This window comes from Tursiops truncatus, chromosome 6 (genome assembly GCF_011762595.2).
Source record: "Tursiops truncatus isolate mTurTru1 chromosome 6, mTurTru1.mat.Y, whole genome shotgun sequence".
Classification (NCBI taxonomy): Eukaryota; Metazoa; Chordata; class Mammalia; order Artiodactyla; family Delphinidae; genus Tursiops; species Tursiops truncatus.
In genome coordinates, this window is record NC_047039.1 from 96928002 (window position 1) to 96943175 (window position 15174).

The 15174-nt window shown below is 40.3% G+C and overlaps 1 long non-coding RNA gene across 3 annotated transcripts in view; it reads left to right on the forward strand.

Moving 5' to 3' along the window:
• The window catches only part of LOC109551961 (uncharacterized), a 201988-nt gene that overhangs the window by 175463 nt on the left and 11351 nt on the right, over positions 1 to 15174 (forward strand). For all 3 annotated transcript variants that reach the window (XR_012332650.1, XR_012332651.1, XR_002178665.3), the window contains one exon: positions 444 to 566. This is a non-coding gene — a long non-coding RNA (uncharacterized lncRNA). The remainder of the gene's footprint in view (positions 1 to 443; positions 567 to 15174) is intronic.

The window sequence follows — 15174 nt, forward strand, 5'->3', positions numbered from 1 at the left end:
GTGGCTGAAACGATACAAGTGCTACTTCTATTCCAATTGGAACCGTCACGCCAAGTCCTAGGAAGAGAACAGTCAGATTTGTATCCCAGAAGCATGAAAGCTTTGCCTGCTCAGGGCAGAGGAAGGGGTTTGATCCATCTTTAGTTTCAGTAAATATTGGTTTGTTGAATACCTCCCATGAGATGAGAGACACAGGGGCACAGGAACACATTGTCTCCTTTCAAAGGATTCTCAGTTGGCAGTGAAGAGAGACGCATCTATGACTATATGCAAGCTAATGTTTTCCCCTTGTTTGGAGATCATTTTTTACCAGTATTTTTAGTGACTTGGGCATCAAAAGTCACAATGAAATGGAAAACAAGACACTAAATTACAATTTTATTGTCTGGTACTGGATTTCTTTTATTCATTTCTTCTTTTCTTTTAACATTCGCCGTCATTAGGTACCAGATTTTGTGCCTGGCACCGGGAATAATGTCAGAAAGAAGAGGTGGTCCTTACTTGCAAGGGGTTCATAACGATGGTGGCTGAGGATCTGTGGGCTGTGCTCACAAATTGCACATCAGGTAGGCACAAGTGTGGAGTAAAACAGAGATTCAAAGTTTGAGGTAGAAAATTTACTATGGATTGTATCCCTCTTAAGCTGATTTTTTTTCTTACTGAGAAAGGAAAAAAATGGGTTACAGTAGAAAAAACTCAGAACAAGGAATCACAAGGCTGGCTGTCTACTCCCAGATCCTTTTCCCATTAGCTGGTGATTTGATAAAAGTCATTTGAACTTTTAGCCCCAATTCCTTCATATGTACAATGGGAGAAATGCTTACCCTGGGAGCTGGAAGTTGTGCGTGTGTGTGTGTGCGTGTGTGTGAGTGTTTGATAAGAATCATCTATGTACAATTCATTCTTCCACACATTCACCACCCATTTATTCATTCCTCTGAATAAACCTTTGTTTATCCTACACAGTAGTTTTTTGTAGCTGCTGCAACAAATTACCACTAACTTGGTGACTTAAAAGAACAGAAATCTATAATCTCACAATTCTAGACACCAGAAGTCAAAAATTATATCACTGGGCTGAAATCAAGGCGTAAGCAGGGAAGACTCTAGGGGAGAATCTTGCCTCTTCCAGCTTCTGATGGCTGCCAGCATTCCTTTGCTTGTGGCCACATCACTCTAATCTATATCTCTGTGGTCATATTGCCTTGTCTTCTTCTGTCTGTAATTTCCTTTGACCTCCTTCCTATAAGGACACTTGGGATTGCATTTAGGGCCCACCCAAATAATCCAGGGTAATTTCTCCATTTCAAAATCCTTAACCTGATTACATCTGAAAAATCCTACTTTTGCCATATAGGGTAATATTCACAGGCTCCCAGTGTTAGGATGTCTTTTATAGGGCCATTATTTAGCCTGCCACATCCTGTATTTGTGTGTTTGTTTGCTTGGCACTTTGAGAGTGGGTAAAATACATGGATTAAGAGTATGGACTTTGGAATCAGAGTACTGTCTCTGCAACTTCCTAGCTGTGACTTTGGGTAAGCTACTTCCATTATAATAACATGGACCACATGAGATTATATGCATCAAGTATTTAGCACCATTAGTTCAGGATATTAAGTAAGTACTCGACAGATATCAGAAACTACCAACATTAGGCGCTCATGGTCTAGAGTTAAAAGTCTTTGTCCTTTCCATTGGAGAACTCAAGATCTAGTTGAGAAAATATGGAATAAACACGTTCAATGAAGTACAATAATTGCTATTAGCAAGGAAAGCCACGGCTGTGGGAACACAGAGTCGAGCCATATATCCTGCAGGGTAGGAAGGAGATGGAGGAATCTTGATGGATAAGAAGTTGTTAACCCAGAAGGAAAAGAGAATGCAGGTGGGGCAGCATGTGTAAAACAAGGGCATGATAGCAGATGAATGGATAAGGAAGATGTGGTACATATATACTATGGAATACTACTCAGCCATAAAAAAGAACAAACTAATGCCATTTGCAGCAACATGGATGCAACTAGAGATTATCATACTAAGTGAAGTAAGTCAGAAAGAGAAAGACAAATACCATATGATATCACTGATATGTGGAATCTAAAATATGGTACAAATGAACTTATCTACAAAGCAGAAACAGACTCACAGACATAGAGAACAGACTTGTGGTTGCTAAGGGAGAGGGGGTAAGGGAGAGGGATGGACTGGACTGGGAATTTGGGGTTGGTAGATGGAAACGATTACATTTAGCATGGATAAACAACAAGGTCCTACTGTATAGTGCAGGGAACTATACAATCTCCTGAGCTAAACCATAATGGAAAAGAATATTAAAAAAGAGTGTATATATGTGTAAAACTGAGTCACTTTACTGTACAGCAGAGATTGGTACAACATTGTCAATCAACTATATTTCAATTAAGAAAAACAAAAAAAATCAATAAAAAATTTAAAACTTCTGTTTGATAAAAACTGTTCAAAAGGTGGAAAAAAAGGTCATGATAAAGGGCAAGGCTTATTGGGGAATAATATGGAATCTGAGCAGGACCAGAGAGATGCCAGGGGCTTGTTTGTGTGGGGCTGTTAGTGCCCGGCAGGGTCTGCCTGCTGGGCACGCAGCCTGTGCAGTTGCCCTCACCCTGCACTTGAAAAGGTCTTGTGCTTTGCTTAATGCTTTGCTCTTGCTGTCTTGAAATTCCTAATAATTTTTTAACAAGTTCTGCATTTTCATTTTGCATGGGGCCCTGCAAATTCTGTAGCTAGTCCTGGTGCCAAGAAAAAGAGTGTAGGCTTTTTCTTAAGGACAAGAGCTTCCTATTAAAGGATTTTAAGCGGAGGAGAGCATAAGCAGACGCAGGTTTTAAAAACATCAGTCACAAGTTGTTTCTGGGGAGAAAGATGGATGGGATGGCAGTGGAGAGGCTGTGGTAACCGTTGAGGTTAGAGGGTCTGGCCTAAGGCAGGGAGGACAGGTTGGAGGCAACATCAGAGCTGATTTATTTAGTGAGTAGAAGTAGATTGGATGCTGAAGGTACAGAGAAGAGAGAAAATCAGGATCATTCCCATGTTTTTAGCCCCAATGATGGAATGAGGCAGGACCACTGATGAGACAGGGGACCCAGGCAGTAGGTAGCCGCAAATTCCGTAAGGAATAATGCTCTTGATTTGCAAGGGACTGCAGAACTCTCCTCCTCCTTTTCCTCCCCTGCGTCTCCCCTTCTCTGTGTCCTTTTCCCTTTCTTCTCCCTCCTCCTTCTTCCTTTTGTGGAGCTGGGGAGATCAGTCTAATCCAATAGGAGAAAGTGAGACAGATTTCAGACTTTACAAAAAGTGTCTTTTCCCTTCTGTCCCCCAAACAGCTTTCAAGCTGCCGAGAGCTTTCCTACCTAGTGGTCTTTTTCCTGCAGATCTGATCCCTCTGACTCTAAGGTTTGTCTAACTATCCTCACCTCCCTCCCCACACCCATGCCTTTCCACACTCACCACACACACATAGACACTTAACTCACTTATATCCTCATTCTTCTGGCTGTTTAATTGACAAGTCCTCGGGAAAGTCTTCACTGTTTTAAGCATTGCCTCCAAGCCCACTACCATGACACACATGTGACACACCACACACACACACAAAGGCACATATACTTCATTCTCCATTATATACTTCCCTGATTTCCTGTCCTTTCCATTTTTTTCAGGACTGTCACAGCAGTAATATGTAAATGTTTGTGTAATGCCCCTTCTCTCCCATGAATCTATAAGCATCAAGAGACAGACACCATGACCACTTTGTTCACTGTGTCACAGAACCTGGAAAAGAATAAGTGATAAATTAATATTTTCTGAATGCAGCAATATAAATGAATGAATGAATGAATGAATGAATGAATGAATGATGAATGCAAGAGGTGGGTTATAATGATGACGGTGGAAGCCACCCGGAACACACAGAACACATAACGCAAATCTTTGGGAGGCCTGTGTACTCTGACCCTGTAATATGGGTCCCTGGCTAGGAAGATCTAAGAATGGCAGCTCTCAAAGTGGGATATTAGACGACTTGATTACAGTGAGAATTGCATATTGATCAGCACTTTACAGTTTATAAACTGCTTTTACTAGAATTATCTCCTGTGATTCACCCAGCAGTGCTGAATCAGAGGAGTTATTATTCCCAATTGCAAATGAGAAAAAGGAGACTTGGGAGATGCTATAATTGCCTAAGATGTGAGCAAGGCGAAGTGGCAGGCTTAGTGTTCCCATCCATGAGTATCTGAGTCTGCAGCCTGTGCTTTCTTCTGCGCACCTCGGTGCCACTTAAGCTAGGAGGCGTTTACCAAGCCCCCGCTCTGCGTCAGGCCCTGTGCTGTGTGCTCTGGCCGCCGAGATGAACCTGACTCTGCAGTGAGAGGTAAAAGAATGACTAGGCAGGATGGCACACACCCAGTGTGAAAGGGGCCCACAGAGGGGACAACTGAGTCAGCTCTGGGGTTGGCTGGGCATTGGGGGCCAAGCACACAGACCCAGGCAGAGGCAGTGGCTTCCAGACTAATCCCTGGCGAGCTGGGGTAGCAGAGCAATTGAGAAATGATCTCAGAGACACATGGGGAGGGCCTTGGCCCGGCTCACTCGGGCTGTGGACGGTCAGCTCTTGGGGGGCCCACTCAGCGGGGGATGCGGGAACTGACTTCCATCCTCAGTCCTTCCATGGCCTTTTGCTCTCCTTCCAGTCCTCTCTCCCTTTCCTGGCATTTTCTCTTGCTGGCTTCTCATCACAGACCTCATTCTTTGTCCTCGGTTTTGAGTAAAGAAACAGCTGACAAGATTCACGGTGATGCTCCCATGAATAAGCAGAGAAGGAAACTGTGTCTATTAAGAAAAGGGAGAGGAAAGGAATATGAAAAAGAATATGTATATACATCTGTATAACTGAATCACTTTGCTGTACACCAGAGGCTAACACAACATTGTAGGTCAACTACTCCTCAATAAAAAAATTAAAAAAAAAAAAAAGAAAAGGTAAAGTCACACTGACCCTAAGAGAAGTAAAGACCAATAGTGGGATGCCATTCAGTGTGGTTGTGCCTTTACGTACCTGTGTGAGTGGTATTTGAAGTGGAGTGATGAGGTCTGTTACAGAGAAAGCTAATTTCTTCACTTACTTTGGAGCAGGGCAGAGCATGTCTTTTGAATGGGCATAATTTGGTGTACTTCCCCACTCTACCGTCTAAGTACGATGGTGGTGAATTGCATCATCACCTTGAGGCTTAGTTTCCTCCTCTATAAACTGAGGACAATAATACCTACCCTATGGGGTGATTGTGAGAATTAAATCAGAGAACATATGGGGAGTGCTTGGTCCAGCATCTGTTTTATGACTGCTTTTTGCTAAAGGGGAGCTGTTCATATGATCTTTCATTCAACTCACATTTACTCTGATCTTCTGGACACCAGATGGAGAATGTACAGATAAGTCCCAGACCTTGATCTCAGGAACTAGTTTAAGAGTGAGAAAGATACACGAAAGCAAGTGTGCAATGAGTTAGAAGTACTCATTGAGATAGAAAAATGACAAAGAACTTTGAGAGCACAGAAGAAAATGGAATGTTTCTGAACTGGGGGATAGAGGGAGTCAGAGAATCCTTCACAGGGGGAGGAATGAGTTGAAGTTCTCTGCTAGAGACATCTGGGGGACGGATCCACCAGCACAAGGCCACAGAGTTATCCGGTGACTCAGTCAGTATGGGGGCTTCCCAACAATGGCCCTTTATCAGCCTGATGCATTTTGAAGACTTTGGTTTGGATTAGGAAGAGAACTTGTGATACCTTGGGTGACTGATGTGAAATGAAACAGTCGGAACATTTAAGAACACAGGCTTTGGAGTCAAAGATCTAGGTTCAAACCTGGACTTCCTTGCTTTACTTACTAGTTGTGCCATATCAGGTGAGTTACTTCACATCTATGGACCTCACTTTCATCATCTGCAAAATAGTGGAACTAGATCCAACTTCATAGAGCTGGCCCAAGGATACAGGCGCAGCACTTACTACAGCAGCCTGGTACCCAGGGAATGATGTGCGTGCGTGTGTGTGTGTGTGTGTGCATGAGAGAGACCAAGAGTGAGAGAGCTTGTGCCTATCTATGAGTTAGCATTTAGTGAGTGCTTACTCTCTATGGGAGAAACTGTGCTAATTATTATATGTGCATGATCAGGTGAAACGGGTTATATTGAACCCATCTTACAGAGGGGAAAATGAAGTTTCAGAGAAGTCAAGTAATTTGTCTTAGGTCACAAGGCTAGAAAATGGCAGAGCCAGGATTCGAATCAGTTTGCTTGATGTAACAGCACTTAAGTATTTGCTGTCCTTCTAATACCCACTGAAGTGCACGCTGCCTCTCTTGGCCTTGAGCTGTTCTCTGTGGCTAAGTTTCCAGTTAACATGCAGCCCAATCAGAATTAGAGACCCTTTGAAGCATGAAGTCCCCAAAATAGCAGGTTGCAACTCTTGGGTGAGAAGGTGCCCCACCCAATGCTTCCTCCAAAGCCTCGGAGGAAGGAAAAAGAAGCGAGGAGAGAGGACTTTACTCAAAAAGGTGACACATGTTTTCCGGGAGCTGCCTCCAGAGATGGAATGGAGATTCTGAGCATGGTGGTTTTAAACGTTTCATTCAATTTTTCAATATTGCTTCAGGCCTGGGCAAGGTTGGACCGTTGAGTCCAAAGCAAAAATGGAAAAAAAAGGCTTTAAACTGCACGTGGAAGGAAACCATTTCACTGTGTCTGTTTCACATGGTTCTGCTTGTGGGAATGAGCTAACCAGATTCTACTGCCCTGGTTATCTCCGGAAACAGGGATCCTGTTTGGGGAAGTTGTAGGGAGTGAGAAGGAGGTTTGGAAAAAATGGGCTTTAGCTTTGAAAAGGTGGGATTGACCTTGCACAGTGGGTTTCCTGAATTGCACTGCTTGACTGCCCACTGTTTAAGTGGTACTGAGCCCTCTGCCTGGTGCTGGGCATTAGAGGGGTCCTGTAGGAGCAGAAGAGATGTAGTTTCTAAGTGATCTGATAGTGGAGCTTGTCCAAAGTACAGAACTAGCACAGAGGAGAAGGGCATGATGAACTAACTCTAGGTCTATTTTTTCCTTTTATGAGTCTTATTGTAAACACAGGGGGAAATATGTCTTTTCCAAATGATTACTTTCATGGAAGGAGGCTGAGTAAATATAAAGATTCATAGGAGGATGAAGATGTGCACCAGGGCACTTGTTTCTCAAGAACCACACTGGCAAGTTCAAGTTTCCATCTACCCTCTTCTCATCACAAGGGCAGCTACCATCCCTCCCTCTCATACTCACCCTGGCTTTTCTCTAGTTGGAAGCAGAGCAGTGGAAGTTATAAGGGCACAGAGGAGCCTCCCTAACACAAGTTTCCCTCACCATGCATGATATTGTTCAGCACAGACTTTCTCACGTTCAGAAAATTATCAGAAATAAATAAGCTTAAAAATGTTCCTTCTTAGAATGGGTTCCGTTGAGCATTCAAAGAAGAGATTTTGGTTTAAAGGTTAATGTAAAGATTGGGAAATCCTTCCTTTAAATCTAATGAAAATGATAACAAGAAAAAGAAAGAAAAGCAGAAGGAGAGATAAAACCTACTCTGTCTTCAGTGAAAGTGGAAATAGTTATGACCCCAAACCACAAACTTTGATAATATTCTTATTTGTGCAATCTGGTCCGTGGCAAGGGGGTGGATGCCCAGAACATGTGTGACTTCTCAAACCTGGAACCGGGTGCAGATTTCCCTAGAAGTGTCACCGTCCTGAAAAGACTATTCTGTGATCCTTTGTTTAAGCAGGAGACTCTAGATTGTGGGCAGCCCAGGAAGCAGAGAGATGATGCTCTGTGAGACCACTGGCTTAGAGGCAGGCTCTCTGCACTGGCATTTGGAATTGTTCACGATTTAGCCCACCAAATCCTCCTTCCCCATCTAGTCTTGACACTCCATCTCTGAGAAGGAGGATCTGAAGGGAGGAATGAATACGATGATCACCAGATCGCAAGTCAGAAGGCCTGTGACATACAGAGTTTAAATGGGAGCCTACCTGATCGCCCAAATACCTAAAACGGAAGGAAACGTTTCCATTTCCAGCAATGGAAATGTTAAATCTGGTGAAAGTGTTCTGGAAAACCAACAAAATAAAAATCCTGCCGCCTTCACTGACTTTCCCATCTTTTACTTCTGCACCCCTCGCCATGCACAATAATGGTTCAGCCAATATTCTGTCACATTCAAAAAATTATCAGCAAGAAATAAGCATAAAAATCTATGCTTAGATACTTAATAGTCAAAGACATGGGGAAAAAAAGAAAATATATCCCTGGGGGAAGAGTTCAAGCAAATAGTTTTTTAGTTCCTAAAGGTTTCAAGGAAATTAGTTACCTTGATAGTTCATTTGCATAAAAAAATGAGCTATAAGCTGAAAAGCAAGGATTTTAGTAAAAAATTAAATCATAATAGAAGGTGAGAAGAGCTCAAGAAATAACTGAAGAAAAATGTAAAGTGTCACTGAGGTTAAAGTCACATGCAAATTTCCCAAAGTAGAATAAACTTAACTGAAAGCATAGTCAAGGACAGCGTTCTCCTTGAAAAAAAAAAAAACCACCACATAAGAAAATATTTTATAAAATAAAAAATGCTTTAATGGAAAGAAACATCAGTGTATCCTGCCCAAAATTTTTATATAGAATGATGAGCACAGATCGTAGTAAATTTATTATATTCCAATACTATTATACTACTGATAATAATAACAGAAATAATATAGAAGGAAAAAGTTCAGACTTGCCTTATGCTTTTCCACAGCAAACACTCAGAAAATAGTGGAATAGTGTCCATAAAGTTTGGAGGGAAGGAAATTGGACTCATTAATTTTATATCCAGCTGAGTTTGTCCTTAGAATATTAAGGTAATAGATCTACATCCTGAAACATGCAGAAATTCAACATACAGCATGCATGAATCATCCTTGGAATTAAGGAACAGAGACTAGACAAAGAAATGCACCCAATGAAGAGAAGAAATTTAAAAACTTAGGAGTAGAGAAGTCATAGTGAAACGGATTGATGGTGAACTTTAAATCCATTTAAATATATAACCAATATTAATGACTCTGAGTGTTCTTGTTACCTAGTAGAAAAATATTATAAAACTTGCCAATGAAAAATAATATTTAAAATCAGGAAATGGGGAAAGCGAGGATTCAAGAGATACTATTTAGGGTGGAAGCATAGAATTTTAAAATACGTCTCCAATTACAATGTTTTAAATAAAATTTCCCCTCTTTAACTTTAGAGGGGGTTTAAATAAGTGAGGTCTATTTTTAAATTTTTTAATATAATTTTTATTTTATATTGGAGTATATTTGATTTACAATGTTGTGTTAGTTTCAAGTGTACAGCAGAGTGATTCAGTTAAGTGAGATCTACTTTTATAAGAAAATTTTAATTTAAATTTCAGTAACTCCTTTAGTTTCGGGTTGGGTTCTATTTTCTGTTAAATTCAAGAAAACTGAAAATAATCCTTTATATTTTAAATGGCCTATATTGGACCGTAATTTCACTGAGCAGTGACATAGGTAATGACTGGTTTTAAAAATGTATTTATCAGATGTAAAGAACAAACTTATGGATACTAAGGGGGGAAGAGGAGGTGGCATGAGCTGGAAGATTGGGATTGACATATATACACTACTATGTATAAAACAGATAACTAATGAGAACCTACTGTATAGCACAGGGAACTCTACTCAGTGCTCTATGGTGACCTAAATGGGAAGGAAATCTAAAACAGAGGAGATATATGTATATGTATAGCTGGTTCACTTTGCTGTACAGCAGAAACTAACACACCATTGTAAAGCAACTATACTCCAATAAAAATTGACTAAAAATTGTATTTATCTGTGCCTTTTTTTCGTTCATCAAAGAATACATTCTAATGAAACAGTAGAATGCCAATCAGAGTTAGGTTGAATGAAAATCTATGAACGCTAAGAAGGAAAAAGAATAAAGATACGATGATTGGAAATTGGGAAACATGTACTATGCCTTTGGCCAACTCAATATAATAATGAGCCATAATCAGTAGTAAAGGAGAATGTTGTAGGAAATAAGTGTTCCCACCGTGAGTTCTGCAGAGCGTAACAACTCTCATATTCTACAGACCTCTTATTGCATCTGATATTAATATGCCCTTTGCATTCAAAATACAGCAGTTTCTTACATATTTAACCCTTTCAAAGGTCATCAGAGAAGTCTTCAGGACTCACATTTGGTGGAATCTGCTTCTATCTTCTGAAATCTGTAACGAATATTTCTCTTTCCAGAGTTCTATCATTGGACTCTGGACTCTGAGATCTGTTACCCTGATGAGTGTACGTATGCTCTGTGAAGGATTTAGATTGTGTGTTGTGTTTTCTTATGTTTATTCACCATCCTTCAGAATCTGGCAGAGTGCTTGGCATATAGTGGTACTTCATAAATATTTGTGAACAGAATAGATGAATGAATAATGCATACATAAATGTGAAGCATACAAGAACATTCCCTAACTTTATTTTTTAATTTTCATTTTATATTGGAGTATAGTTGATTAACAATGTTGTATTAGTTTCAGGTATACAGCAAAGTGATACAGTTATATATATACATGTATCTATTCATTTTCAAATTCTTTCCCATTTAGGTTATTACAGAATATTGAACAGAGTTCCCTGTGCTATACACAGGGTCCTCGTTGGTAATCTATTTTAAATATATTAGCAGTGTATATGTCAATCCCAAATTCCCAATCTATCCCTCTCCCTCCCCTTTCCCCCCTGGTAACCATAAGTTCGTTCTCCATGGCTTCCCTAACTTTAAAGAGCCTCTGCTCTCTGCTACACTATACTCCCTTTCCTAAGCTCTGGAGAAAGGAACAGTAGACATTCTAATCAAGAAATCTGTTGTCAGTGTCAAGGGACACTTTAGCAGCCTACACTGGCCTGTGGTCCTGCCTTGTGTGGTTTTCCTTCTGATATGTTATGAGTTTGAGAAAGAAAAAAGTATTAGAAGAGATTTTGTCTGCAGATACAAAGAAAGAAAAGATGACGTTCCAAGATCCTTAGGCCCTCACACTGCTTTGGCAACAGGCTCACAGGCTGGAAAGACCTCTTCACACACTTTCTACTCAGCTCTCCTTTCTGACCAAAAAGGATGGGAATGCTGGGATTCTGTCCCCCTGATGGTGCAGCCTTGTCACACAACTTCAGGGGTCACTATAAGACTTCAATACAGTCGTAACTTTGGTATTTTGGAAGGTTGCTTTCCGTAATAAGATGTTAAAATGGGACCTTCTGTGAGTTTCAGAATATACAGTATAGTGCTAACTACTTCTAGATGCTAGTGTGGTGTTAGATGACACAAGCAGAACTTATAAAGGCTGAGGTCAAAGGTTATGGAACCATTAGCCCAATATAAAAGTATAAAAGTGAGTGAAGAGAAGATTTAAAAAGTGAGAAGCATTTTAATGGGAAAAAGTTGTTAGAGATGTAGTCTTTTGCACATGGTGGGGGACAGGAGCTTGTTCTACCTCACTTCAAGCTGAATGATTGAAATTTTAAGGAGACTGGAATCTGTAGTCCATCTGATAATGGACTCTTGCTTGTTAAAGCCTAATGGAAAAAAAACTGTGTCTGGTATCTGTTCTGGTGATAGATGAAGAAGGACAGTTTTATTGGAAATGACCCACTCTCCCAGAGTTCACTGGAGCAAATAATATATGCTTCTAATGGACCAGATGGTCCCAGGGGCTGGGAGTCATCCTGAAAAATATTTTTCCCAAAAAGGACTCCTGAATGGGTGTTGGGACCCCAATAAAGAGAGGCTCATTGAGACTATCAGAAGCCAGAGAGGAAGCTGTAAATGCCCCCCTTGCAGGGAACTGAATCTGAGATATCCAGAAGCAATGGTGGACCACCTATAAAGAACTCACAAATATGTCACAAGAAGGGATTGGCTTTGAACATTCACTGAACCTAGTCTCTGTATTTACCCACTATGATGCCCAAAGGAAATCAATGTCAGATTACATCAGCACTGATGAAGAAGGACTTTTCCTGGCCTTTGCTTCTCCTCAGTCTTTCACTTCAATCCTGGAGGAGCCAGAGGCATCCTCATGAGGGGGTGGAGAAAAAAGAAGGAAAGGCAACTGTGAGCACCAAACCTGATGTAGACCTGACCTGGGGTAGGAAGAACCTTAAACTGCAAAGGAAGTTAAAATTGTGATAATTCCATAGGACTGAACATACTAATCACTGAACTGAGTCTGTCCAGGGGGTGTTTTTATTGGAGAGCAACCAGACAAGCCATGGAGCCAATTCAATATTACATCTAGAGAAGAACTAGCATCCAGGATACGTCTGGATGAGCAACGGGGGAAAAAAATAAGATGCTTCCCTCCTGCCATGCACTTGGAGTGCTGACCTTTCAACGTCTTGGCTATACTTTTATTGTTTGCAGGAGGGTAACTAGAGGGCACAAAGCTCACTATCGTTGAATTCCACCTATTTTCCTAGCCCAACCCTACCCTGTGCAAGATTCCCCTCTAATATAATTAAAATAACTAGTATCAATGACAGAGCATTTGCTTCATTCCACATACCATGCTAAGTGCTTTATGAACATGAACTAATTGAATCTTGTTGTTAACCATCCCAAGGCGGTAGGTATCATAGTCTCTTATTACAGTTTAGGAAACTGGGGCTAAGCTAGGAGAAGCACTTTAACCAATACCATATGACTAGAGAGTGGCAGAGTCCAGCTTCCAGCAAAAATCTCACCAACTCAAAAGTCTCCTCTATTAACCATGACCCCACTGCCTATCTCTCAAGCAGATGTTAAGAAGATATTTGCGATTAAGACTTTGTTAGTCTCTCATTAAACTCTGATGTCTGGGAAAGAACTAACCTTAAACAACACATTCTAGCTGAACTCTCCCATTGCCGTAAGAGTATCCTTTGTCTCTTGTTTGTCAAGTATCCTTTGTATCCTGTTTGTCAAGCAGCAGAAATCAATTCCCTGATATTTCTGCTCATTGTTATTAGTTCTGCCTTTTAACACCACATTAAACCAGTTTCAATACTTGAATGCATGAGACTCTTTTTGCTACAATGGCCATATCTCTTTTAAATTTCTCTTTTTCCAGTTGAAGGATCTCAGTAATTTCTAACATTTGTCATCCTTTAACTTGTCCTTAAATGATACCAGTTAAACTTAGCTTCCCTGACAAGTCTGTCCACTGTGGGATACAGACAGCACTTTGCTTGCTACACCATATTGTAGGCAATTTAAACATGTAGATGAAATTAGTCTTTAATAGTGAATGTTTGTTGGTTGGCTGGGTTGATGATTCCTCATCAGATTTTTCTTCAATCCGAATTCCTTAATCTAGACTCCCCACAGTTTGTTAACGTATCTCTAAAATCGTTCTGATCATATTAAATCTTGACTTTGCCCCTCAAGGGATTTGATATCTGTTTTGTTTTGTTGAGGGCCATGGCCTCATTTGAGTCATTTAAACGGTTCATGCTTCTGCCTTCCGCTTAGTGATCTTTTAATTCATCCCTGATACATCTGAGCTTGTTTGCTTTTTGACATTCTGCTTTGGATATAATCCCATGACATGCAAGTAGAGCTGTTTTCTAGACTTAGAAGCAGAGGGTTAGACTTCAGGGGGAATGTTAATGATAGAGCAGCTTTTTGCATGATCTTAATTTAGAGATGGATTGACTTTAAGAGAACATGTGAATACAGAAAGAACGATAAGCAGGGAAGGAAGAACAAACTTGAGAACGTTGGAGGGGGAGGCATCTAAACAGTAGAGATGAATAATAATGACTAGCAACTGACAGCTTCGATTTATGAAGTAGTTACTACATTCCAGACTCTGAAAAGCACTTTACCTGCATCATATATATAATTCTTGACACAATATTAAAAGGTAAACATTCTTTCCCTCATGTTACTAAGGAAAACTTGGGGATGTTAAATCACTTGCTATAGGTCTTATAGCCATTAAATTGCAGAGGTTAGATTCAAACTTACTTTCCTTGTAACTTCAAAGTCTAAGTATATATACAATGGAATACTACTCAGCCAGAAAAAAGAATGCCATTTGTAGTGATATCGATGGACCTAGAGATTGTCATACTGAGTGAAGTAAGTCAGACATAGAAAGACAAATATATGATATTGCTTACATGTGGAATCCAAAAAATGATACAAATGAACCTATTTACGAAACAGAGTCACAGATGTAGAAAACAAACTTATGGTTACCAAGGGGGGAAAGGGGAGGAGGGATAAATTGGGAGATTGGGACTGACATATACACATTACTATACATAAAATAGGTAACTAATAAGAACCTACTATATAGCACAGGGAACTCTACTCAATACTCTGTAATGACCTATATGGAATAGAATCTAAAAAAGAGTGGATATATGTATAACTGATTCACTTTGCTGTACACCTGAAACTAACACAGCACTGTAAATCGACTATACTCCAATAAAAATTAATAAAAAAAATAAAGGTCCCCCCAAAAGTCTATCATGCCTTAACCACTGCGCAATATTGCTTCCCAAGTCAGAAAGAATCTAAAAGAGGATGCCTAAGACACACAAACAAAAACCCAAAAAGTCTCTGATGTAGAAGAGAGATGGAAGAGAATATAAGACTACTGGATTTCATTAGAAAGTTGGAACTCGAGGGAACAGTGATCAATGTTTCAGCAGTGTGACGTAGAACTGTGTTCTCCACTATGTTGGAGGTGTGAGAAGATGATTCTACCACTTTCAGACTAAGAATAGATCTGTGGTTTTCAACCTGGGGCAAGTTTTTCTCCCAGAAGATATTTAGAATGTTTGGAGACATTTCTGGTTGTCACAGCTGCTGAGGGATGATAGTTTCATTTACTGGGAAGAGGACAGAGATGCCACTAAATGTCCTGCAAGGCACAGGGTGGTCCCACCACACTTACTTGGGCCAACTTGTCAATAATATTGAGACAGAGAAATCCTGGAATGAACTCAAGTTAGTAATCTTTACTAAAATTGAATTTTGATCTCCTTAA